Source organism: Bubalus bubalis, chromosome 7, assembly GCF_019923935.1.
Source record: "Bubalus bubalis isolate 160015118507 breed Murrah chromosome 7, NDDB_SH_1, whole genome shotgun sequence".
Classification (NCBI taxonomy): domain Eukaryota; kingdom Metazoa; phylum Chordata; class Mammalia; order Artiodactyla; family Bovidae; genus Bubalus; species Bubalus bubalis.
This window is the reverse complement of record NC_059163.1, coordinates 30,764,115-30,781,462: the sequence shown is the minus strand read 5'-3', so window position 1 is coordinate 30,781,462 and position 17,348 is coordinate 30,764,115. Positions and strand designations below refer to the sequence as shown.

At 39.7% G+C, this 17,348-nt stretch overlaps 1 protein-coding gene across 8 annotated transcripts in view; it reads left to right on the top strand.

The window, feature by feature from the left end:
* SLC4A4 (solute carrier family 4 member 4) overlaps positions 1–17,348 on the top strand; it is a 363,718-nt gene that overhangs the window by 231,624 nt on the left and 114,746 nt on the right. The gene's annotated exons all lie outside the window — the stretch shown is intronic.

The window sequence follows — 17,348 nt, the reverse complement described above, 5'->3', positions numbered from 1 at the left end:
TTGCCTCCTCCAGAATGTCTTTGACCACAGAGAGGAGAATGAATTATGCCAGGGGCTGGGGAGTGGGCACAGGTGATATTTGAAGTAATTCTTGAGTTGAATGCTTTTTTCTTTCACTATCACGTTCAAAAAAACAAATGAGTTGATGTTAGGAATATAGTTATTGGATGGAAGTTGGACTAAACCATTTTTGAGTTCATAAGATTTTCTGATTTGATGAGTGTCAAATGAATGATACATAGGGATTGAAAATTCAAAAAGAGGTAGACCTTTGCAGTGGAGTGTACCGTGGAACAAAGGAGTGAACAGACCCTTGGGCTTCGTGACTCATGTCAGTAAAGTGATCGTCACCTTCTGGTGTGTAGTCAGGTACAAATGAAGAACCTCTCGAGATTTTTGGAAAGCTGTTGCCTCTTCCTGCATCAGCCCCTTGTTTCCCTTTCTCTGCTTCGTCAGTATTTTCTATTGTTCTAATTTGGTGTGTGTTCTCAGAGACCTCAGTGAAGGGTACATTTTTAAAAATCTGCTAAATAAATAATAACATGACTACTACAGATTTAATTATAGCCGTACAGCTGCCTGTTTGAAGTGTTCTGCTGGGACCATATGGTCTCTTGTACATCCTAGCCCTGCAAGGACCTGGTTTAAATGTTTCCTGGCTGATAGTACTGAATTCTCAGAGAACTGCCGGCAGCCATTCAGAAGTCAGTAGATGGTGTGCTTTCCCTCTGTTGTCTCCATGCGGATGGCCATTTTATCGATAATTTATTAGACCCCAAGCAATCAGATATTGAAGCACCCACCCAGACAGGTCTCAAGAGTTAGGTCTACTTGTTAGTTTTCCGGTCTGATTTTTGTTACCACATCTGATGTGCAAAGTGAAAGGTACTTATGCATTTATTCAGTTTCACTCAATTTTTTCCCAAGTATTTCAATGAATGGTTCTTTTAATTGTTTTCTGTTCCAGTGGTGTGGTGGAAACAGAATGAGAGGAGGGCTTAGGAGAGGGCATCTTTTCTACTCCTATCTGTGTTCTGGGAATGTGATCTTGAATGAATTTTAGCTTCTCTGGGCCTTAAAGGAGCCAGAACTGGCCCTTTTAGGTCCCTTCCAGTTCCCAAATTCTGGAAAAATCAGTTGGGGACCATGTTCTTTCCAAGGACATATATTCTGAGGGCATTTTTCCACTGTGGCATTCCTTTTCCATTGTGGCATTCTGTGTGTCTCTTTCCCTATTGCTTAGAAACCCCAAATTTCCCATTCCTTGGGCCACAAAAATTGTTCAGTATGAACATTGTATACCAGCCTACACCTCAGAGAGTAACAGCCTAGGTCTTCATATGTACGTTTTTGGTCAAAACACTGTCTAGTGCAGTGGTTTTCAAGCTTTTTCCATGTCAAGGATCCATTTGAGTTTGTGATGAAACAGTGGGGGCTTTCACCAGAGAAATGAACAGTAAGTGTGTAGGCCTAACAATGTGCATGTAATTTCAAAGTGCCCATGGGCTCCCCGGACTCCTGCCAGGGACCCCAAGTTCAGAACTGCCACTCTGTGCTTTGATAAGAGCCCTGCCTTTTCCTTTGATTCTGAGTGAAGGGAACCGCAGGAAAGATTGAAGACAGAGAAGCCTGGACCACCAGCTCCAAGGTGGTTCACATGATGCCTATGGCAGAGCCTTGCCGGGTTCTTTTTGGACTGCATGGAGGCAGGGGTGCTAGACAGAGTTTGCTGGGTCCCACACGAGGCAAGCACTCTGCGTGGGTATTTGCAAGCCCTTAACTTTAGACTCTTGGTTGTCTACATTGCCTCTGACGGTTCCACCCTCTTACTCCTCATCCCTTGAACTTTTTGTTTTTAAAACAGCAGTCTGTGTTTTTTATTAGCTATCCTGACTGGGGTGAGCAGAGAAGAGAACGCACATGAAACATTTCCCCTTAAACTATAATTTTCTCTTGAAGTCAGTAACCCCATGATGCTAATTTTTGTTTGTTTGTTTTGTCTTCTTCTTCAATCCCTCTCTCCCAGTGGCAGCTGAAGGTTGTGGAGCAGAAAGAACGAAAGAAACCCTGTGTTTAGGATCTTTCTTTTTGGGATGGGAGAAGGAAAGCTATAAACAGATATTACTTTTAAGATATTAATAGGTAGGGTGAGAGTTAGAAGTAAACCATGTCATGTATTTTTTTTCCTGCTGAAAACACAGTCATTCAAGGACAAGTGGGGATGCAGATAAACTGATGCTGTTATTGTGAATAATTCTGTTTGTTTTACAGTATAGCTGCACTAGTCATGCTCACCTTAGCCTTTGATTTATTTCTTCTGTTTTTTTTTTTTTTTTTTAGCCTTACCATAGTGAAGATAGCTCTGCAAACTTTTTCAGTTAAAATGCCTGCAGCTATACATTTGGTAGAATTAACTTATGTAGAGAGGCACTGTACTGGATGAATATATGTTTTTAAGTCCATAACACAAACTGGGGAGAGAGATTTCTATCTGAAATTCAGAGAATTGAGTATCTGAATTAAATGTAGTGCCAAAGTAACTTTATTCCTTTGGGAGAGAAAATTTTTTTCTTATTTTGCCCATCATCTGTTTCTGGTAGATCCTAGGATTATATTAAAACTCTGTCAAGGTGATTATTGTTACTGTTTATGGAATAGCCACTGTGCTATTCAGTCACTGTACTAGGAGCTTTTTACATATTGTTTACAACATGTGATATATTACTATCAACTCGACTTTACAGATTGAAGACGCTAAATGCAAAAGATAAGTAAGTGTCATCTTCTCAGTAACTATTGCTTTGGTTAAAATACAGTGAAAATTGAGGACACATATTTTTAGTGCTTGGCCAGACTCACTGGTGCATCTGTTATTCACCTGTATTGGTGAAGTATTTGCTCTTGATGTCAGGGAGCATTGGGCATTTGAAGAAGTGCAATTCTAGTCTTGTGTGTCATTCTGGACCCTTCCTTCTGCTTCACTCCCTCTATCCAGGCTTCAACATGTCCTATACATTCTGTCTTTTAATTTTTCTCAAATCTCTTTTCATCATTCTGAACCCTCTGATGTTCCCTTGCTTCAGAGCCTTATAATATTCCTACATTTAACACATGTATTGAGGGCCTATTACTTGCTCAGCACTGGGTTTAAACACTTTCAGACATCATCTCAATAACTTCTCATAACTGTAAAGGAGTTACTTATTCCCATTTGAAAGATTTTAAAGATTCCCATTTTAAAGGGGTCACTCATTATTCCCATTTTATTCCCATTCAGCTTAAAGAGGTAGAATAATTTGCCCCAGGTAACCACAGCTAGTAAGAAGAAGAACTGAGGTTTTCTGATAACTCTGACTCGAAAGCTCATTCTCTTTTTCTCCACTTGAATTTAAATGAACTGGAGGTCCAGTGGTTAAGACTTCACGCTTCCAATGCAGAGGGTGTGGATTCTCGGGTAACTGGGTTCCCACATGTCATGTGGCATGACAGAAAAAAAAAACTTAATGAACTGGAGAATAATCACTAAATTTAGCTTGGTGAAGCTTGGACTCTGGAGACAGACTTTGCTTTGCATCCTCTCCCTGCCTTTCCTATTTTCTTGATTGTAGCCAAGTTGTGTAATCTCTAAATCTCATTTCCTCAAGTGTCAACAATGACAACAGTAATTGCTTGTAGAAAAGGGATGATAATTTAATAAAATAGCACATGCAAAATTCCTGGTCTGGTTGATTAAAAATATGTTATTAATTATTAGTATTACTACTAATCATTTTAAAATGTATTACTGGAGACTTTGGGGTCTCTTGGTAACAACAGTGCCTTCAGAGTGCAGTTTCACTGATCAGAGATTTGAAATCTTAAGTTAGGAAGGGTGCAACATGAGGTTATTCTCCAAAAGCAGGACTCCCTTTAAAAATCTCACTGATAAATCCTAGAGAAGGTAGGATTTTAAGGCATTTTGGCAGGGATTTTTTTAAAAAGTCACAATGAATGGTAGCTACCAGGCAACCCAAAAGTAAAAGTTATTTTTTATTGACCTACGCTCATAGGTTTTAGAATTGATAAAGGCTCTTCAAATTATGCCCAACTTAAACAGCATATTAAAAAGCAGAGACATTACTTTGCCAACAAAGGTCTGTCTAGTCAAAGCTATGGTTTTTCCAGTAGTCATGTATGGATGTGAAAGTTGGACTATAAAGAAAGCTGAGCACCAAAGAATTGATGCTTTTGAACTGTGGTGTTGGAGAAGACTCTTGAGAGTCCCTTGGACTGCAAGGGGATCCAACTAGTCCATCCTAAAGGAAATCAGTCCTGAATATTCATTGGAAGGACTGATGCCGAAGCTGAAGCTCCAATAATTTGGCCACCTGATGTGAAGAACTGACTCGTTTGAAAAGACCCTGATGCTGGGAAAGATTGAAGGCAGGAGGAAAAGGGAACGACAGAGGATGAGATGGTTGAATGGCATCACTAACTCAATGGACATGAATTTGAGTAAACTCTGGGAGTTGTTAATGGACAGGGAGGCCTGGGGTGCTGCAGTCCATGGGATCACAAAGAGCTGGACACGACTGAGCGACTGAACTGAACTGAACTAAACTTTGTGTCTCACCAGAGACCTTTCTTAAGTTTGCTTCCACCAAATGGAGGACTTTTCCTGGAACTTTCAGTATCCTTGCTTTTATCTTTGTAGATTGTAAAGGTGACACAGCACAGGTATGATCACATGGATTCCATGCATTAAAGAAATGTGGAGTGAACATTTACTGCGAGGCAGTGCCTTTATAAGCCACTGGGGAAACACAATTGAATAATATGTAGTTTCTTTTTATAGGGTACTTTAGAACCCCTTTTTAAAAAAGATACTTTCCATCTTATAAGAATCACAGTCAAGCCAGCTGATGAATGCATTGGTGAAAAGTATATCATCACAGAGGGAAGGCAAGGGCCCTATAAACGAAATCAGAGAAAATTGGGGCAGTCAGGGTCAGACTTGGCTAGAGAGGTAGAGGTTACAGGTACCATCTAAGAGACATCCAGGTAGAGAGCCTTTTCCACCAGGTAGATTGATGAGTGTTTCAAGTTTCCTTCCCTGACCTGTGTTTATGTGTGGTGGGGTTCATGACACAGCAATGAAAGAGGGAAAAAAAAAAGAACATTACTTAACTCAACCAGCACCTGGAACTTGCAGATTCCAGATTTTCTTTAAATAGTTCTTAAAGTGCTGTGTTTATGTGACTTTCTGCTTTCCCCCTCTCTGTGTGGCTTATTTTTATTTTGTGTAATTAAATCCTGTTGAATATCCTAAATGTGCTTCTTAACAATTTTAAAGGTTGTGTTTATAGAGCCTAAACCATTGTTGGGTTTCCCTGGTGGATCAGATGATAAAGAATCCACCTGCAATGCAGGAGACCTGGGTTCGATCCCTGGGTTGGGAAGATCCCCTGGAGAAGGGCATGGCAGCCCACTCCAGTGTTCTGGCCTAGAGAATCCCTGTGGACAGAGGAGTCTGGTGGGCTACAGTCCATGGGGTCACAAAGAGTCAGACACAATTGAGCGACTAAGCACATAAACCATTGTCAATACTTAGCATTAGCGCACTATATGAAAATGTTAGAAGTTTTAGGACAATTATTTTTGAACTTCAGGTAGTAAAATATATTCATCAGAAATGGGAAGGTTTCACAGTGTAGTGCAGTGGACATAATTCACGTTCTGGCTCGTACATTCAGCTGTATGAATTTCGTGAAGTCCTTTAAACTGCTTGGACTTTTGTTTCCTTCATCTGTAAAATAGTTAAATAGTACATTTCTTGTAACCTTTCTGTGAGAATTCAAGTGAAATAGTAAATGTGAAAATGTTTTAAACACTGTAAATAGCTAGAAACATATTGATGTTTTTTAGTGATGTAAAACATAAGAAAACGTGACTAGAGATTTTGACAAGTTGATTTTTAAACTAGGTCAGTACTTGAAATTTCATCCTATTTAGGAAATCAGAACTGATGGATTGTGCTTAATGTTTTATTTAGTTTAATAGCCATTTGTGAATGTGCTGCTTTGCAGAATCATTTGCATTAATGGTGGTGAGATGGCTATATTTGAAAGGAAAAATTAGAAAATCAGATTGTCACCCTCAGGGGACTGTTTTCATTTTTTTATTTTTAAAATGGGATAAGTAAAACTAGAAAAGTTTTCAAGAAGTAAGAACATGTAGCCACAGCCTTTTGACATTTTGTCGTATTTAATGACTTTGTCTTCCTTCTTTCATATTATATACACTCTGGAAATCTCAGACCATATTACAGAAATTCAGTACTAACAACATCATAAGTGAGTGTCTAAATTTTGGATTCTGTAGGCAATCAAGCAAGAGCTCCTCTTTTTAGGCCTCTTAAGACATTAGGCTGATGGTTTTTAAATTTAGCCAGTGGAAATATTCTTCTAAATTAGAGCTTGAAGATAACCTAAAGGGCAATCATTAAAGACAAAACAAAAAAAGTTTAAACTAATTTATTCCAGCAATTCTGTGTATTACACCAAAAAAATCCTGTCCCACAAATTTACTTAGGGGTTGATTAAAGACTGTCTTTATTTAACAGGAAAGTTTTGAAATGATTTTTCTTATGTAGTCTTGAGATAAAAAGCAATAGTCTGTTAAGCTTATAAAACAGCAGTTCCTATTTTTTTTCCTTCCTTTGACATTTCTTTGTTGGGCAATTAGACAGTTTACAGTAAAGAAGTGAGATTTAGGAATGGAACGCTGGGGTGTGTTTAAGAAGGTATTTGTCCAGGCTACTGAGGAACACCCAAACCTGTTCTCAATCCAACACTCCTGAGAAGATCAGGATGAGAAATGTGTACACAGGTAATCAAAGGTCAGGGAACTCTTACAGACTTGAGACTTCGACTGCAAACCCCACAGTAGAACCTGGGTGACCTAGGCAGAGCCTTCTGCCTCATCTTGGTAGCTGGAAAGACCCTTGAAGCAAAAGATACTCCTTGTACTTGGGACTTGAGTAGACATGCTCTTTTTACTGAGAATCCCTACCACAAAGAAAGGCCAGAGTAGAGCTTTCAGTGAAAAGAACTATTTTCCTAGTGCCTGAGAAAAGCTAGTGTAAGCTTATTGACTTAGAATTCAATTGGTTCGGATCAGTCCTCTTCTTCCTTAGATATGGGATGAGAGGGCTGCTGGAAAACTGGGAGAGGATGGGCAATAGCATCAGTCTTCAATTAACCATAGAAGCCAACAATAGCCAGTGCCTGGTCTCCTCCTATCATACTCCAGGACTCCCAGAATTTGAGATGGTAGGTCTGTTCCAAATATATACACACAGTGCTTGCTAGGTCAAACCTATTTCAGAATTACCCCAGGGATTAGTTTTCACAAGGCTGCTTTTGATGGACTGCTGCTTCTTCCCACCCCTGTTGGAGGCTAATTTTAACCCAAGGGACGTATACTGGGTTAAGTTATGTTTATGTTGCCTAGGGTTCACACACCTTTGGAAAGTAAAAGCAGGAATATGTTACCTCCAACACAGCACAATCAGGTGGTCTCCTGGATATGCATGGTAGGAGGAAAGAAGGGAGTAGAGACGTTTACTTTCCATGTTAGAGAAACTAAAAAGAAGCCAGGAGCGAGCCTTATATTTGTTTGTATCTTGCTAAGCATTTTACCTCTTATCTTTTCTTATCTTTACAAAAGCCTTTGAGATATGAGGTATGGCTATAGAATACAGTTTTTTCACTATCCTTGATTTCTTTTAAAAGTTTCCTGCAAAGGGAGTACCATATGTAAACAGTATTGGAATGAAATAGCAGTTTATCTATTAAGACACTCTTTGTAGTATCATTGTTTTATTAAAGTAAAACATATTTGTGATAAAATCTACTTGATAATTTTTTAGAATGTGGACACTTGTATAATTGTCATACAGATTATGAGATAGAACATGATCAGCATAGTATACTTGTTTTTTAATGCCATATTTCTTCTCTTGTTTTTAATTCCTTCTTTATACCTTCTATGAGTTTCATTTGCTGTTTTAGTCTTATTCCGTGAGATATAGATTTAGATCATCACACTTTAGCTTTTGTTCTTTTGAAATATTTGCACTTAGGCTATGAATTTTACTCAGTGCACGTTTAGCTGAATTCCACAAATTATGATATGTCCCATTTTTATGTTATGAATAATATTGACTTTAACAAGTCATTGATGTTATTGATGTTAAAATAACAAGTCATTTTAATCTCTAGGACATCTACTTTGTGTTTTAAATGGTTCTTCTGAAAGTCTTCATCTCATCAGTGTTTTAAAAATATTATTTCAGAATCTACCTCTGATACCTAGTATATCAGATCAGATCAGTTGCTCAGTCGTGTCCGACTCTTTTCGACCCCATGAATTGCAGCACGCCAGGCCTCGATGTCCATCACCAACTCCCGGAGCTCACTGAGACTCACGTCCATCGAGTCAGTGATGCCATCCAGCCATCTCATCCTCTGTTGTCCCCTTCTCCTCTTGCCCCCAATCCCTCCCAGCATCAGAGTCTTTTCCAATGAGTCAACTCTTCGCATGAGGTGGCCAAAGTACTGGAGTTTCAGCTTTAGCATCATTCCTTCCAAAGAAATCCCAGGGCTGATCTCCTTCAGAATGGACTGGTTGGATCTCCTTGCAGTCCAAGGGACTCTCAAGAGTCTTCTCCAACACCACAGTTCAAAAGCATCAATTCTTTGGCACTCAGCCTTCTTCACAGTGCAACTCTCATATCCATTCATGACCACAGGAAAAACCATAGCCTTGACTAGGCAGACCTTTGTTGGCAAAGTAATGTCTCTGCTTTTGAATATGCTATCTAGGTTGGTCATAACTTTCCTTCTAAGGAGTAAGCGTCTTTTAATTTCATGGCTGCAGTCACCATCTGCAGTGATTTTGGAGCCCAGAAACATAAAGTCTGACACTGTTTCTACTGTTTCCCCATCTATTTCCCATGAAGTGATGAGATCGGATGCCATGATCTTCGTTTTCTGAGTGTTGAGCTTTAAGCCAACTTTTTCACTCTCCTCTTTCACTTTCATCAAGAGGCTTTTTAGTTCCTCTTCACTTTCTGCTATAAGGGTGGTGTCGTCTGCATATCTGAGGTTATTGATATTTCTCCTGGCAATCTTGATTCCAGCTTGTGTTTCTTGCAGTCCAGCGTTTCTCATGATGTACTCTGCATATAAGTTAAATAAACAGGGTGACAATATACAGCCTTGACGAACTCCTTTTCCTATTTGGAACCAGTCTGTTGTTCCATGTCCAGTTCTAACTGTTGCTTCCTGACCTGCATACAGCTCCTTTAAATTTCTTTCTAATTTCTGTTTTTTTCCTCTTGGGTTCTCATCATTCGATCTTGTCTGCTAGTATGCTTAGTAATTTCTGATTGAATATTAGGTGTTATATTAGAGCTAAGTTGATACTTTAGATAACATTTTCTTCAAGGATTATTTCTTTGGCTTTTGGCTGGCATTTAGGCTGGGGGCTGACCAACTTAATATTTAGCTTGAAACTGAACTGATTGGAACCTAGGTTTTGGTCTTTATGTGTGTGTTAGTCACTTAGTCGTGTCTAACTCTTTGCGACCCCAACGACTGTGACCTGCTAGGCTCTTTTGTCCATGGGATTCTCCAGGCAAGAATACTTGAGTGGGTTGCCATTTCCTTCTCCAAGTCTTTATGTGGGTTGATTTATTACTTGTTTTCCCTTTTGCCTTTAACTTGTCTTTTAGGGGTCTCAACTGAATGGGATGTTTGCCCATCACTTTAAGACTGCTGAAGGCTCTACTCAGTTTCTGAATCTCTACAGCTATTTAGGAGTCATCAAATGCCTTTAGAAGAAACAGATGAGCTGATTTAGGGACACTGGTTTGCTGCTTAGGTTCTTTTTTTTTTTTTTTTTTTTTAATGTCATAGTGATTTTCTGATTCCTTTAAACAAATTACGGAAATCCAGCCTTTCAGTTTTTCTTACTGGAAGGGTTAGTGTGATACAAGCTAATTTATAATAGCTGGAGCTGAAGTCTCTAGAAACATCAATTAGGTCGGAAATTTCTAGTTCACCAAATATACAGCTCCATGCCTAAAACCACTCATGAACAGAATATAAATTCTGGGATTGTAGACTTAAAGAGACATGAGTTCTGGTAGTTAACTGAGCATATGAAATGGCTCTGAATCTACTTATTTAATCAGCTACATGGATTAAGATGTAACTCTCTGTTTTTCTGTTCATTTGCCTTGCTGTAAGAGAAAATAGCGTACTTCTTGTCTTCATCACTACAACCTTCTCATTAGGAAAAATCCCAATGAATTTTGTCAAACTTTAATCCATCAAATTGGCTACTTTTTCCAAGGTGTAGAAAAAGGGAGGGGGCAGAGGAAGAATTATTTCATTTATGGTGAGCAAGAGAACACTGTTTTCCTGCCCCAGCAGTTAGTATTGTTTGCATATAGTAAACAAATAAATTCCTACTCAGAGAGCATAGTTTACTAAGATGCTGTAGTTTGATCCAGTTGTTTCCTCATACTTTTGAGTTCGTTGAATTTTATGCCTTCATAGCATATAATTATTTTCCAATGCCATATCCTAGGCACTGCTCAGGAGCTGACCTCAGTGAGCTTAAAATGTGGGATGATCATATAGTTTTTTCTCTTAGCCTGAGACACGTTTGAGAATGAAAGAAGATAATATTAATATCTGCCCCAATACAATGGGGGTAAACTGGGACTTTCATACATGTCACTCAACTCATAAGTATGGTGACCCTGCTTTACTACTAATGCAGATGGATTCCTTTGCACTGGAAAGACATGGTAATAGGGTGAACCTAGCCAGATTTTGAGATTGCCAGATGAGTTTGTTTGGCAAAGAATAAGAGCTGCCGATTTTCAAAGAGAGTAGAAGGGAGGAGATCAGCAGGAAAAAGAGAAGCTAAGAAGAACAACAGAAGAGAGGAAAGAATAACAGGAAAAAAGCTGGGCATCAGCTCTTTGCCCGGGTAGCCTGTAGACATGAGGCATTAAGCGAATTGAGAATAAATATAGATTGGAAGATTAAAATCATTGTTCTTGAGAGGAAAAGAGAATGTATGTAATGGGGAATAGCAGTCGGTGTTAGCTTTGGAAAAATAATGAGAAAATATACTAAATTTTAGATGATTTTTGTTTTTTATTTTTTTCAGGTATTATCAAACTTTATTTTTATTGAACTATGAAGAGAAACATCTAATGTGATGTAAATATATACATGACATTGGCAATTATGTTTTTATTTTCTATTTTTTTGTGATTCATGTAAGTTTCCGTTTTTTTTTTAGTTTATTCATTTTTAAAAAGGGCATTGAACAGCTTATAGGGTCACCTTCTAATAAATCAGACTCAAATGACAAATTGTGAGTACTCCTGGTTATAAATGACACTTAATTACATTTATTTTAGCATATGCTGCTAATGGCAAACAATAATAGGCAGGGTTTAAATACTTGCCTAGTGACTACTATTGGAGAAGGCAATGGCATCCCACTCCAGTACTCTTGCCTGGAAAATCCCATGGACGGAGGAGTCTGGTAGGCTGCAGTCCATGGGGTCGCTAAGAATCGGACATGACTGAGCGACTTCAGTTTGACTTTTCATTTTCATGCATTGGAGAAGGAAATGGCAACCCACTCCAATATTCTTGCCTGGAGAATCCCAGGGACGGTGGAGCCTGGTGGGCTGCCGTCTATGGGGTGGCACAGAGTTGGACATGACTGAAGCGACTTAGCAGCAGTAGCAGCAGTGACTACAATTATATGATAGCCTGAACCTACTTACCAGGTGATGCTGAAGGTCTGAGGGTGATGGTATGGGTGAGAGGATATAATGTTATCCCAGTCCGTTGAGATTGATTACAGTATGATTTTTTCAGTTAGCTATATGTGATGCATATCACTTGAGTATGAGTAACTTTCCCATCATCACATGGGGTGATCATTCCAAGAGGCTATGATTGTTACAATCAGTCCACTTGTTCTGCTTTATCTGTTTATAATCTCTAGTTTGTTGTTATGCTAGTACTGTGATCACTGGGTTCTTGGAAAGCCAATCAGAAAGTAGTTAACTGAATTATTATAGCAAGACCTAACCTGTAGCATTATAGCAGTGCTAACCTGTATTGCTAGCATTAAAGGAACAGGTTAGCATTAAAGGAACCTGAAATGTACATCCCCGGACTCACAGAGTTGGTATTGTTACCTGGTAGATAAAAAGTGTTCCCAAATTGCTAAGATGGTCAAATTGCATGTGTGCATGCTCTGTGATGACCGACTCTTCACAACCCCATGGACTGTAACCCTCCAAGCTCCTCTGTCGATGGGATTCCCAGGCAAGAATACTGGAATGGGTTGCCACTTCCTCCTCCAGGGGATCTTCCTGACTCAGAGATAAAACTTGCATCTCTTGCACCTCCTGCATTGGCAGGCAGATTCTTTACCACTGCACCACCTGGGAAGCCCCTGAGCTAGCCAAATTATCTCTTACCAGATGCAGCCCTTTGAAATTCATTTCTTTGGAATCAAGGTTGTCTAAAGCAATTTTTTCTGCTGTGTGTTCTCATAGTTGGCCCTGCATGAAATACAGGCTATATATCCCTTGGAGCATCAACTAGTGATCTATAAGAAAGAAATGTCAGACTATCTTGGTAATTCAATCCAGATGAGGTTGTTGAGTGATCCTCAACCTGATTTTGTTCTTATTTTCATTATCTTTTGCTGTTGTTAGTAATTCGTGAGTTGTTCTTCACCATTCTGTATAATGTTAATAATGTTTTTGTTAGTACTTTATTGCTGTTCACATTTTATTGTGTAAGCCCATAGTTGCTTTTTATACTTCAGTCATTATTTTTTCCTTTATCAGGTATTGTTGAGGTACTTGAAAAAGGGAACCTATATGAATCAATATTTGATGAGACACCTTTATGAGAGGAATCTGTAAACTTTGATTCATGGAAGAACTCTCCTTGAACTCTATTGCTATATTTTGTGACCTCCATTGAACAATATACCTTTCATATTATCTTTATGTGTCTTATTTCATTAGAGCTATTTCTATATTTGCTTCTCTTCATTGGATTTTAAACTTTAGGCGAGCAGAGTCTGTCTGTTCCTTGCAGTGCCCACATCAGGCCTTGAACATTTGAGGCACCCGTTAAATTTAAAAAGAATTAAATGGAGCTGAGAGTAGGATTAAATGGGAGATGAGAAAATTTCTGTCCCAAACAGCATTTTAAAATCTGTTTTCATATCAAAATGTGCCTTATTTATCTCTGAGTGGGAGATAAAGCATTCTTTGGCATACATGTCTATTCAAAGCTCTAACAGAGTGTATAGCAGAGAAACTTATTTAATTCTGTCTGACCTGCTACTCCTCAAATTTATTTGACAAAAACACTTTTTTGTGAAGGGTCTCTACCGCAGTAGACAGAAATCACCTCGAATTAATTTAAGCTCCAAATGGAATTTTCTGGCTTATATAACTAGTAATAATTCTTGATGAGTTCACAGAATGCAGAGGCTACAGGACCTCAGGGCCTGAGGCTGGGGACTCAGCAATCTCTCTTTTCATCATCCATTTTTCTCTCCTGATTTTGTGTTTCATTTTGGCCATTGACCTCATTCTCTCCTAGTGTGGACAATCCTGTGACAGGCCCTTCCAGCAAAGAGGGTAACAACCTTAGGTGAAAGGGAAACATTGATTTTTACACATTTATTTGAATGTTAATTTTCCAAAATGTTTTGGTCCCTGTGTAGATGGTGCATCCGTCCTTTGGACCAGTCACTGTTATCAGTAGGGGAGTTTACTAAGATGAGTCCTATCTAGGCATTTGTCCACTTAGATGGCCTGGGTGGTGGTGTGATGTCCAGAAACCACTGCTTTAAGAAAAGAGTTAGGAAAGCTTATTGGAAAGAGCAGAAATAATAACTACCATTCATTCACTGAACAAACATTTATTTCATCTTTTCTTCTAGGCATTAAGGATGTAACACTGAACAAAAGAGATGGATATTATCCTTCTATTAGCGAACTTACATTCTAGTGAGGAGGCAGATAATAAGGAAGATAAGTAAAAATTGTAGCATGTTTGACTGTAATAAGTACAAAGAAAAACATGAGGTAGGACAGAGGAGCAAGAAGAACCTGTGGGGAAAGGGAGGTGGAAATTTTTAACAAATGTGGCCAGGGAAGGTCTCAGTGTTGAGAGATAAGTAAAGATCTGAAGGAAGTGAGGAAGGGAGCCCTGCAGACATTCCATTCAGACACACAGCAGATGTGAAGGGAAGAGTGTGCCTGGTTGTCAGAGGGAAGGTTTGGACTCTGAGATGGTGGGTCTGAAGAAGACTGGGAAAAAGCAGCTGGAAACGAGGTCAGGGAGCTGATGGGGAGCCCGATGGTGCTGGAGTTGTGGCTTGTCATAATAAGACAATAAGTCTTAGTGAAATGGGGACCAACATTTGATTGCTCTGGCTGCTTTGGTGAACAGATGGGAGTAGGGTGGGGGGCAAGGGCAGAAGCAGACGATCCAGCTGGGAGACCAATGCCATACCCAGGAGGGAGGTGCTTGTAATGTGGCCCAGGGTGGTGGCAGTGAAGATGGTGAGAAATGGTTGGACATCTCTGATGGTGGGTCCAACAGGATTCACTGGTAGCATGGACATGGGGTGTGAGAGGAGGAAAAGTGTGGAAGATGACAGCAAGGTCTGGGCCTGGGCATTGGAAAAATGGAGCTGCTATGAGCCAGATGAGCAAGACTCCAGGATGAGCTAGTTTGAGGGGACTCTTGGGAGCGGGGCCCGGTTTTGGATTTGTAAAATTTGCAATGCCCGTTAAGACTTCTGAGGGTAGATGTAATAGGACTGGACTTCAGGTAAGAGGTCCTGGCTGAAGTAAATCTGTTCAACTCTTTGTGACCCCATGGACTGTAGCCTGCCAGGCTCCTCTGTCCATGAAATTCTCCAGGCAAGAATACTGGGGTGGGTCCCTTCTCCAGGGGATCTTCCCTAGCCAGGGATTGAACCTGGGTCTCTTGCATTGCAGGCAGATTCTTAACCATCTGAGTCACCAGGAAAGCCCATAGATCTGTGAGCCATCAGGACACAGATGGAATTTAAAGGCAGGGGGCTTGTCGAGATCACCCAGGAATGTGTGTAGAGAAAAGAGTCATCTGAGGACTAAGTTCCAGGGCAACTCAGGCACCACACATTTTTATTTTGGAATAGCTACTAATTTCTTCAAGAACACTAGTGTCCTACAAACACAGTGTGAGATTTGCTGATCTCAAAGAATATATCTTTATAACTACTTCTCTTCTGAGCACATAGAATGCAGTTCCTCTAGCTTTAAAAACATGCTTCAATTTTTCCAAAATGGTGTAGTCATCTCAGTAAAGGTACTATACAAGTAAAACATTTTGTGGAAGAATATGACTGTGGGATATTCTGCATGTTCTGTGAGTCAGTAGTTGCTTAGTGATAGATCCAGACAGTTAGTGTGTTCTAGAATGGGCCTCTAAAACCTCTTGAACTTTCCTGGGCATTTAATGTTCTTATGGTCTGACTGTAAATGCTGCAGAGCTCATTCCTTCCATTCAAAATATTTACGACCCAGCTGAATTATGTTGCAGAGGAAGCGATCAGTTCTGTGTGGGATAAACTGTTCTAACCCTCAGGGAGCTAAGAGCAAAGACTTCAGCCTTGGCAAAAGCATGATTCCAAAATGAATGCTTCTGGGACAAATTGAGAGAGTAGGATTGACGTATATACACTACATGTGTGAAACAGCCAGCCAGTGGGCAGCTGCTGTGCAGTACAGGGAGCTCAGCTCAGTTCTGTGATGACCTAGACAGGTGGGATGGGGGTTGTAAGGGAGGCTCAAGAAGGAGGGGATGTATGTATACACATAACTGATTGACGTTGTTGTACAGCAGAAACACAACATTGTAAAGCAGTTATACTCCAATTTAAAAAATTAAAAAAACAAATGAGTGCTTCTGGAGTTCCCTAGGAGCAGTGCTGAGAGAGTGGAAAGGCTTGTTCTGAACTCTGAAGGAGGTTTAGAAAAGGTAGAAATGAGGAAAGGACAGTTTTTTTGGTCCTAAGTGTGGGAGGCTAAGTACCTAAAACAGGAGATTATGATCAGATTACCTACCTAACTACAGCAAAGAGTGCTGGAGAGAATGGCAAGTACAATCAGATGATTATAGAGCTTCATGGCCTGTGTTGGTAATGGGAGCTCTCTCTGGAAAGAGTCTGAAGAAGATTACTCTAGCAGTGGTATTTCATTATGCCTTTGGGTCACCTGACCATATCCCACACTCTACTCCGTGTTATACAGAGCAATTCATTACTGCCACTTCCTTTGACTATAATAACAATTTGATGGTTTTAGACTATTCCCATGGCTGCTTTTTTCGTATCTGTAGAAATAAACAGACTTTTTGGAAATATTAGTATTGCTTGAAGGATTAATGGTATAAACTTTGGAAAAGTCTTTTACTGCTAGAAGTAGTCATGTTTCTAACATCCAAAAATATATATCTTGCCTTTGTGGGTTTTTTTTGGTTTCCACTAAATTATTAGTTCCAACTTCCTTCTTTTTTTTGGCCTCTCAGTTTTCTTCTTGGATGAAGTTCCAAAGGCACGAATCTTGTTAAAATGCTACTGAAGGTGATGGTTTTGGGGATCAGTTTTCATGGCACTTATTCTCCCTTATTGAGAACTATTTATATGGAAATAGAAAATAAAACTCTACTGTAATTTTTCATTACTGGGGAAAATTGGGCCATGCCTCCCACTTCCCATATAGGTGATAACCCGTGGCAGAAAAAAGTTCACTGGTAACTTTTAACTTAAGCAGGGAGACATTCATATTGGTGAGAAGTATATATCCGAAATATTCTTGCAAAATTCTTAGCTCTATCTTGTTGTGATTGTTGAGATGTTTTCTTTGAGCTGTTGGGAGACGTTTCCCACTCATGGTAGGATGCTTGATCAAGCCTGTTCTAAGTGGGAGCTGGGTTGGGAGGGGAAATGAATGAATAACATCTACAGGATAAGTTTTCAAAGTGACTATTAGGCAACCTTTCAATTCAGTTCGGTTCAGTCGCTCAGTTGTATCCAACTCTTTGCAACCCAGTGGACCGCAGCACGCCAGGCATCCCTCTCCGTCACCAACTCCCAGAGTTTACCCGAACTCATGTCCATTGAGTCAGTGATGCCATACAACCATCTCATCCTCTGTCGTCCCCTTCTCCTCCTGCCTTCAATCTTTC